At 45.6% G+C, this 7,668-nt stretch overlaps 1 pseudogene; it reads left to right on the top strand.

Annotated features, from left to right (window-relative positions):
• The first annotated feature begins 764 nt into the window (after window positions 1-764).
• On the top strand, window positions 765-5,428 carry LOC130872486 (protein SGT1 homolog; annotated as a pseudogene).
• The last annotated feature ends 2,240 nt before the right edge of the window (window positions 5,429-7,668 follow it).

The raw sequence follows: 7,668 nt of genomic DNA, 5'->3' as shown, positions 1-7,668 counted from the left end.
GGTTTCTCAGTTAACCATTTCAAAGGTAGGGCCATTGGTACATCTAACAGTTTGATAGTTTCTCTGTGTTCTTGTACAGCCTGAATGGCTGGTAATCTTTGTGTATAGTACCTTATAATATCCTTTGGAGAAACATGATTTCCTGGGATTGCCAAATGTTAATCTGGGTATTCCATTGCTGCAGTAGGTCTTAACCCCATAAATTCACTGTGATAGTACCCACATATGGTCTCAGACTTCCTATCTGTCCTTTTGGTCCTGTGCATTCAACCCATCTCATGCTTTGTTTCACTTGAGATAGGGTTCCAAACATCTGCCTCTTGAAGAGGCCAATTTGGATGCCAAGATTGGCATACTAGAATAATACTCATGTCATACAAGAATAATAATACTCATGTCCACATCTGTGTCTAGTAATCTTTCAATTATAATGGTAGGTAGAGACACTCTTAGCTTTGGCCTTTGATCATTTATAGAAGTCTGCTAAAATATATACTTCCTATTTCCTATTGGAATTTTTTATTCATCCACCATGTTTATTCCAACATCCAGAACATTATGATTTTTTTTTCCGCAGGCAAGGTTTTATTTTAATTTTCGTGGTGAGACATATCCTCTACAATGACTGAGAATGACTGAACCAAGTTTGACTTGGGAGCCTTCAAGAGGCAGGTGTCAATCTGCTGGTCACAGTCGGATGCTCATGAACTCTGGCTGCCTATAAAGGCCATTTAAGCTGATTTCTAATCCCCCCAGACCTAGATATGGGGGTCATAGCTTGGAAGAAGCAGGACTCTGAACTGGTCAACCCAGAAGATCCTGTAGGAAGATTTTAGGGACAGCCTGGCCTGGAATCTCAGCTGGGGTCAATAATTGATTTTCCCCAGACTCTAGCCCCATTCTCATGTTGTGTTTCTTTCCCTGGCTCAACCTGGAGCCAGGACGCTCAGGGGGTGTGCTAGGGCTATGGACTCACTGAATCAGTGGGGGCCTTGATCTCTCATTCCCCCTCTAGTAGTCGCTCTAGGGGACCCAATCATGGATCCTCGCTGAGGCCCTGATGGAATGTACTGAGACTGTAGTACCATCAGCTGCTCAGTGCTAATTCGTTCCCTGGTGAAAACCAGGCTCTGACAGAAGGAAGGTGAATTCCCAGACTCTCCACTGCAGCTAGCCTGGCTCATGCTGTGGAGATGAGATGAGACCCAATCTTAAACCAAGTGGCAAGTCTGCACCAGCATAACAGGTTGAACTCTGACCTCTACAGACTATGAAACATAGTTGCCTATATTCACAGACATAAAAACACACACATGCACACACACACACACATGTACACACTCACACACACACAAAATATTCCCTCCAAAGTTAAAAAGTGACAAAAATCTGAACACACCAATGTAATTGTTCAATAATAAACTCTTGTGACAAACATGTCCCAAACATTCATTTGAAGATCTTGCTCTGCTGGTTCAAGTCTTGCTATCAATCTCTCCTGGGAAAGTGAACTGGGAAAGTGAAGTACTTCCTGGAGATGCCGCCAGTGCCATGTGCTGCTCAGCCACACAGACAGCTCCAGAGTTGTGAGCTCCTAACGAAGTTTCCTGTGAGTGCAAAACTCCAAATGTAAAGAGCAGATCAGCCAAGAAAACCTTTGATATTAGCCAATGCCATAAAGCCATGGGCTTGAGATGTGCTTCTACATTAGATATGAAGTCAAATAACAAACCCTATGACATATGGGTTTCACATAGGTGACAGTACCGTGTGTCACTTAATGTTTTAAAAGACCAATTCACAGAAATGTGCCAATGCTAAACTCACATTCTACACCTGGAAAAGTCACTGTTTATACTTGTATATCACCAATCTTTAGGATTTACTGAACAAAATGACTCAAACATTGACTGACAGGAGCAGACAAGCTGGCAAAAAATTATGTTACATGTGCTTTCTCCATGTTTAATGAATCATGTGGCCTGACAACAGGTCACATGTCAACAAAATGAAATGGGATTTAACACTATAAGAACTAAAATGTCAAGAGTAATGCTGGGGAAGGGAAATGAAGAGAACCCAACATCTATTGGCCTCAGGCTAGTTAGCATTGGCCAGAACACTCATGCCTTCTCTGACTTGCAAAGGATATTAGGAAATGTAGTTTTATGCTTAGCCAAAGCCAGAGAGTATCTCTATCATCTCAGTAACTTCTCTGACTTGCAAAGGATATTAGGAAATGTAGTTTTATGCTTAGCCAAAGCCAGAGAGTATCTCTATCATCTCAGTAACTGATATATCTCATCACAGTTTTGTCTGCAGTGATAACAGCCACACAAACACTCTCACAGACATTCTTTACAGTGTTGCCATGGACCAGGCACACAGATTTCTGCACGGTGTCCTCTGTCGGGATACACAAAGTCAGAACTCCTCAGGGCTACTTGGGGAGCACTCACTGGGCACAAAGCACCTAATATCTACTGTTTGCTTAACTCCACAACACCCTGGGGTAATCGCTGCACTCCTCCCCTGACAAATGAGTAATGGAGGCTCTGAGAGGCTGCAGACCTGTTCATGCCTCCATCATTATATAACATAGGAGACTTCATACCTTGCTGACCAACCCCAGAGCTCTGGCCATTAACAAGTATGAATGGCTACACTCTAGGACATCTCAAACTTCTATGAAACCCAGCATCTGTGAATGACTTGCTACTATCCGCAGCATTTATTTAATCCACAGGTGGTAGGGTCTGGGCATCAGTACTCTGTACCATCCATTTTCCTTAATCTCTGGTGTTAATGCAGATGGAGTGATTTTTATGTATTAACATCAGGAATGGGTTGGGAGATGGCTCACTGAATAAAATGATTATTATACCAGCATTTCAGAGGTCAGATCCCCAACACACAAGTAAAGGTCAGGCATGTAAGCACAGGCTTGTAATCCAAGCTCCAAGAGGGGACCTCACTGCCCCACTAGTCTAGCTGAAACAATGACTCTCGGGTTCAGTGAGAGACCTGCTCTCAACAAGCGAGGTGGAGAGAAATAGATGAGACCTGAAGATGACCTCTGCCTGCCACATGCACACAAGAGGGAGTCCCCAGGCCCACAAACACACACATGCCTACAGCTCTCCCATGCACACAAGAGGGAGTCCCCAGGCCCACAAACACACACATGCCTACAGCTCTCCCATGCACACAAGAGGGAGTCCCCAGGCCCACAAACACACACATGCCTACAGCTCTCCCATGCACACAAGAGGGAGTCCCCAGGCCCACAAACACACACATGCCTACAGCTCTCCCATGCACACAAGAGGGAGTCCCCAGGCCGACAAACACACACGTGCCTACATCTCTCCCATGCACACAAGAGGGAGTCCCCAGGTCCACAAACACACACATGCCTACAGCTCTCCCATGCACACAAGAGGGAGTCCCCAGGCCCACAAACACACACATGCCTACAGCTCTCCCATGCACACAAGAGGGAGTCCCCAGGCCCACAAACACACACATGCCTACAGCTCTCCCATGCACACAAGAGGGAGTCCCCAGGCCCACAAACACACACATGCCTACAGCTCTCCCATGCACACAAGAGGGAGTCCCCAGGCCCACAAACACACACATGCCTACAGCTCTCCCATGCACACAAGAGGGAGTCCCCAGGCCCACAAACACACACGTGCCTACAGCTCTCCCTTACACACACATGCACACACACACACACACACACACACACACACAATGAAGACCTGGAGAGGTGGACTCTCCTGCCTGTTACCACACAACAAGCTTTAGGAACCTGGCATGTGTGCTCAGACCTCTCCAGCTTCTCCTAAGAGTGATTCTCGGCTCCTCCAAACAGTAGTCTCACCTGCAGATCCCCATCTCAGAGCTTCCCAGGGATTGTGTGGGGACAGAGCACCACATGTACATGGTGACCAATGTGACACACCATGCCACAGTGTAAGGCAGAAGTCTGTTCTGCTACAGCAGAGAAGTTCAGGGTTCAGGATGAGGCTGGACCATGGTGGCCCTGCTTTCCCAGTAGTAACAGGCTGTGGGCTTCCTACTTCCTGGATGAACCCTACTTGATTACGTGTGTTCAAAGCTTCTTCAACAACTTACTCTTACCTCATATTCAAAAGCTTTCATTTAATCCTCCCTTCCTGGCAATGGTCACTTACTACCTTGCTCAGAAGTTCTCTGTAGCTGTCTTCTAGAGTTTCCATCCTTCCCAGGCCCATCTGTGGGCAACCTGACTCTGTAAACGTACAGTCTTTGGTTCTCGTATTTTCTTTGGTTCCTCCCAGGTTTACAGTTCTCCCTGGAAGTTATGAATCTTTCATTCCATTATGACTGCATTAACTTCAAACATTGAGAAGTGTTATATTCAAGTATCGTTTGCTAGAAATGTTCAGTGATTCCTAGACAGTGATTTTTCAACCTTCCTCATGCTGTTACCCTTTAACACAGTTCCTCATGTTGTGGTGACCCCAACCATAACATTATTTTGTTGCTACATCTTAACTGTAATTTTGCTACTGTTATGAATCATATACTGAGGATATCTGATACGTGACCCTAAGGTGTCATGACCCACAGGTTGAGAACCCCTGCAGTCTTAAGGATCATGGTGATGCAGCAGGACCTACAGTGACCCAGAAGTTTTTACAGATTTTTCTCTGAAGCTCTGATTAATCCGGACCCCAGGTAGTATTAGAGGAGCCAACTCTGGCTTTGGAGTGGGAGGCTGACTGTCAAAGAGCTTATTGTCACATTCTTCTTGGTGAACAATCTAATGCTACTGCCTATGTGAAAAAACTCTTGAACTCAATCCAAATAATTCTACTGTGAACCCCTTCATGGTGAATACCATGAAAAAAGCAAGCCTCTGCTCTAAAAACGTTGGCAGAAGGACAGAAATTAGATAATGCAGATGAAGGTTTTGCTATTGGATTAAAAGGTGTCAAGATCCTCAAAATGAGGTGTCTGGGCCTGGAGGGATGGCTCAGCCGTTAAAGGCTAGGCTCACAACCAAAAATATAAGAGGTGTCTGCTTCTCAGGGGACTCAGTCAAAAATCAGGAAAGTCTGGTATCAAATGGAATCTCAAGTGATGGCCACACTTACGATCAGAAAGTTCATAAGAGCAACGTAAACACAGAATTTTCAGGAGAGGCATTGTCGGCAAATGTAAAACTGAATTCTGGTCAGGATTACAACTTGAAGCTGAGATTGCGTCATCCTATAAACCAGTTAACCTGCTTTCAACAAAGATGGAGACTGAGATGAAGAAGCCAGAGGCTGCGAGGCAGAACAGGAATGAGCGCACATGGAAACAGTGCACCACAGATGGGAGGAACCTGCACCATCCTCTCATTGTCCAGGAGACAGGATGCAGTGCCGGGTGAGATGAAAGAAAAGCGTGGGAAGGAAAGGTGAGAAGCTGGGGTGATGCAGTTAGACAAGTTGTGTAAGCAGCTGGTCTAATGCAGGCAAAAGAAAAGATCCTTCTGGTGATGTGGAATGGAAACAGCACTAAATTCATTAGCTATCAAACAGTAATGTGCTGTTTTCTCATTCTAATACCTGACTACTTGAGGGTCTCTCAACATGGCTGCTTTTCTTGACAAGGTCTCTGTGTCTCAGGCTGCTCTTGAACTAAGTAAGCTCCTGCCTGCCTCTCCTGAGTCCTGGGTGCAGGAGTGTGCACCAAGTCTGCACAGGAGATGGAAGCACAGTGCATATTGCTCCACTCAGACGAAGCTCAGCCTCTTTTTGTCATCATCCGTGTGGATGAGGCTGGCGGTTCCTGCTCCTCAGGGACTGGAGGTCCAGCTCAGGCATAGCCTCAGCCTCAGCCTGGCTCCATCTGCCTGTGAGCACTTCAGCCCTGAGCTGTGCCTCTACTTCTCTGGTTTTCATTTCACTTCTTTTAGATGCACATTTAAAATTTACTCTCATCTTTACTTTTTATCAACCTATTTATTTTTTATCCTAGTGGCAGGCTTCCTCCCCATCCTCTCCTCCCAGTCCCTCTCTTCCATTCCCCTCTCCCACCCTCAATTCCCTCCTCTTCTGTCTCTATTCAGGAAAGGGCAGGGCTCCTATGAGTATCAAGAAAACATGGCATATCAAGGTGCAGTAAGACTAGCACCTCCTCCACCCTGTGTATTAAGGTAGGGCGCGTGAGCCAGTATTAGAAGTAAGGTCCCAAAAGCCACTGAAAGAGTCAGAGACAGTCTTTATTTCCGCTGTAAGGATTCCAATGAGAGACCCAAGCTACACAACTGTAACATATATGCAGAATGTCTAGGTCAGTCCTACGCAGGTTCCCTGGTTGTTGGCTCAGTCTCTGTGAGCCCCTACAATCCCAGGTTAGTTGATGGTGTGAGCCTTCTCTTGGTGTCTTTGACCCCTCTGGCTTAGACACTCCTTTTTTCTCCTCCTCAGCAGGATTCTTGAACTCTGCCTAAAGTTTGCCTGTGGGTCTCTGTATCTGCCTCCATCAGGTGTTAGATGATGCCTCTCTGATGACCTATGGGCCAGGCACCAAACCGGTTACAGGAGACATCCAGTTCAGGATATATATTCACTATTGCTAGGAATCTAAGCTGGGATCATCCCCATAGACTCCTGGGAGATTCCCCTGCATTAGGCTTCTGTCTGACCCCCAAAATGCCCCCCAGCAATTCCCCTCAGCATTCTCCCCCGCTATGCCCCCAACCTGAATGTTCATGTTCCCATCCCCACCTGCCTCCCCGCCCCCCGTCCATTCATGAAATCTTTTCCATTTCCCCTTACCAGGGAGATGTGGGTGTCCACCCATGAATTCTCCTTTTTACCTAATCTCTCAGGGTCTGTGGATTGTAACATAGTTATCCTTTATTTTACAGCTAATATCCACTTATGAATTTGTCTTTCTTCATCTGGGTTATTGTTGTCAGGGTTTCTGTCCTGCCAAGTTCCTGCAGTCGTTAAGTTCCAAAGAAATCACACAGAGGTCTGCATTAACTATAAACTGATTGGCCCATTAACTCAGGCTTCTTATTAACCCTTATAACTTATATTAACCCATTGTTCTTGTCTATGTTAGCCACATGGCTCGGTACCTTTTTCAGCGAGGTAGTAACATCTTGCTTCTTCTGTGGCGGGCTCACAACTTCAGAAAGAGCTTCCTTCTCCACAGAATACTCCTGTTTTCATTGACCCTCCTCTACTTCCTGTCTGGTTGTGCTGCCTATATTTCCTGCTTGGCTACTGACCAATCAGTGTTTATTTAAACTATAATTGACAGAATACATTGTCCCACACCAGGTTACCTCATTCAGGATGATTTTTTTCTAACTCCGTCTAGTTGCCTTCAAATTTCCTGGTGTTCTCGTATTTAATAGCTGAATAATATTTCATTGTGTAAATGTACCACATTTTCTTTATCCATCTTATTCTGTCTTCTGGATGATGGAAGCTTCTCCAGTGGTCACCTCCAGAAAAATAAGGTTCTCCAGTGGTTCCAAGGCCTCATCTACTGAAGTTGTGTGTTCATGAGATTGATCCCATTTTCCTGAATGAGGGTTTGCAGCTGCAGTTTGCAAAGGACCATGACAACAGAGTCAGTGTCCTGTTGTGGTGAAAATGTGCTGCTCGCATT

The sequence above is a fragment of the Chionomys nivalis genome, chromosome 1, assembly GCF_950005125.1.
Source record: "Chionomys nivalis chromosome 1, mChiNiv1.1, whole genome shotgun sequence".
NCBI lineage: Eukaryota > Metazoa > Chordata > Mammalia > Rodentia > Cricetidae > Chionomys > Chionomys nivalis.
Note: the sequence above shows the minus strand (reverse complement) of the source record. Positions and strands in the feature narration are given on the sequence as shown.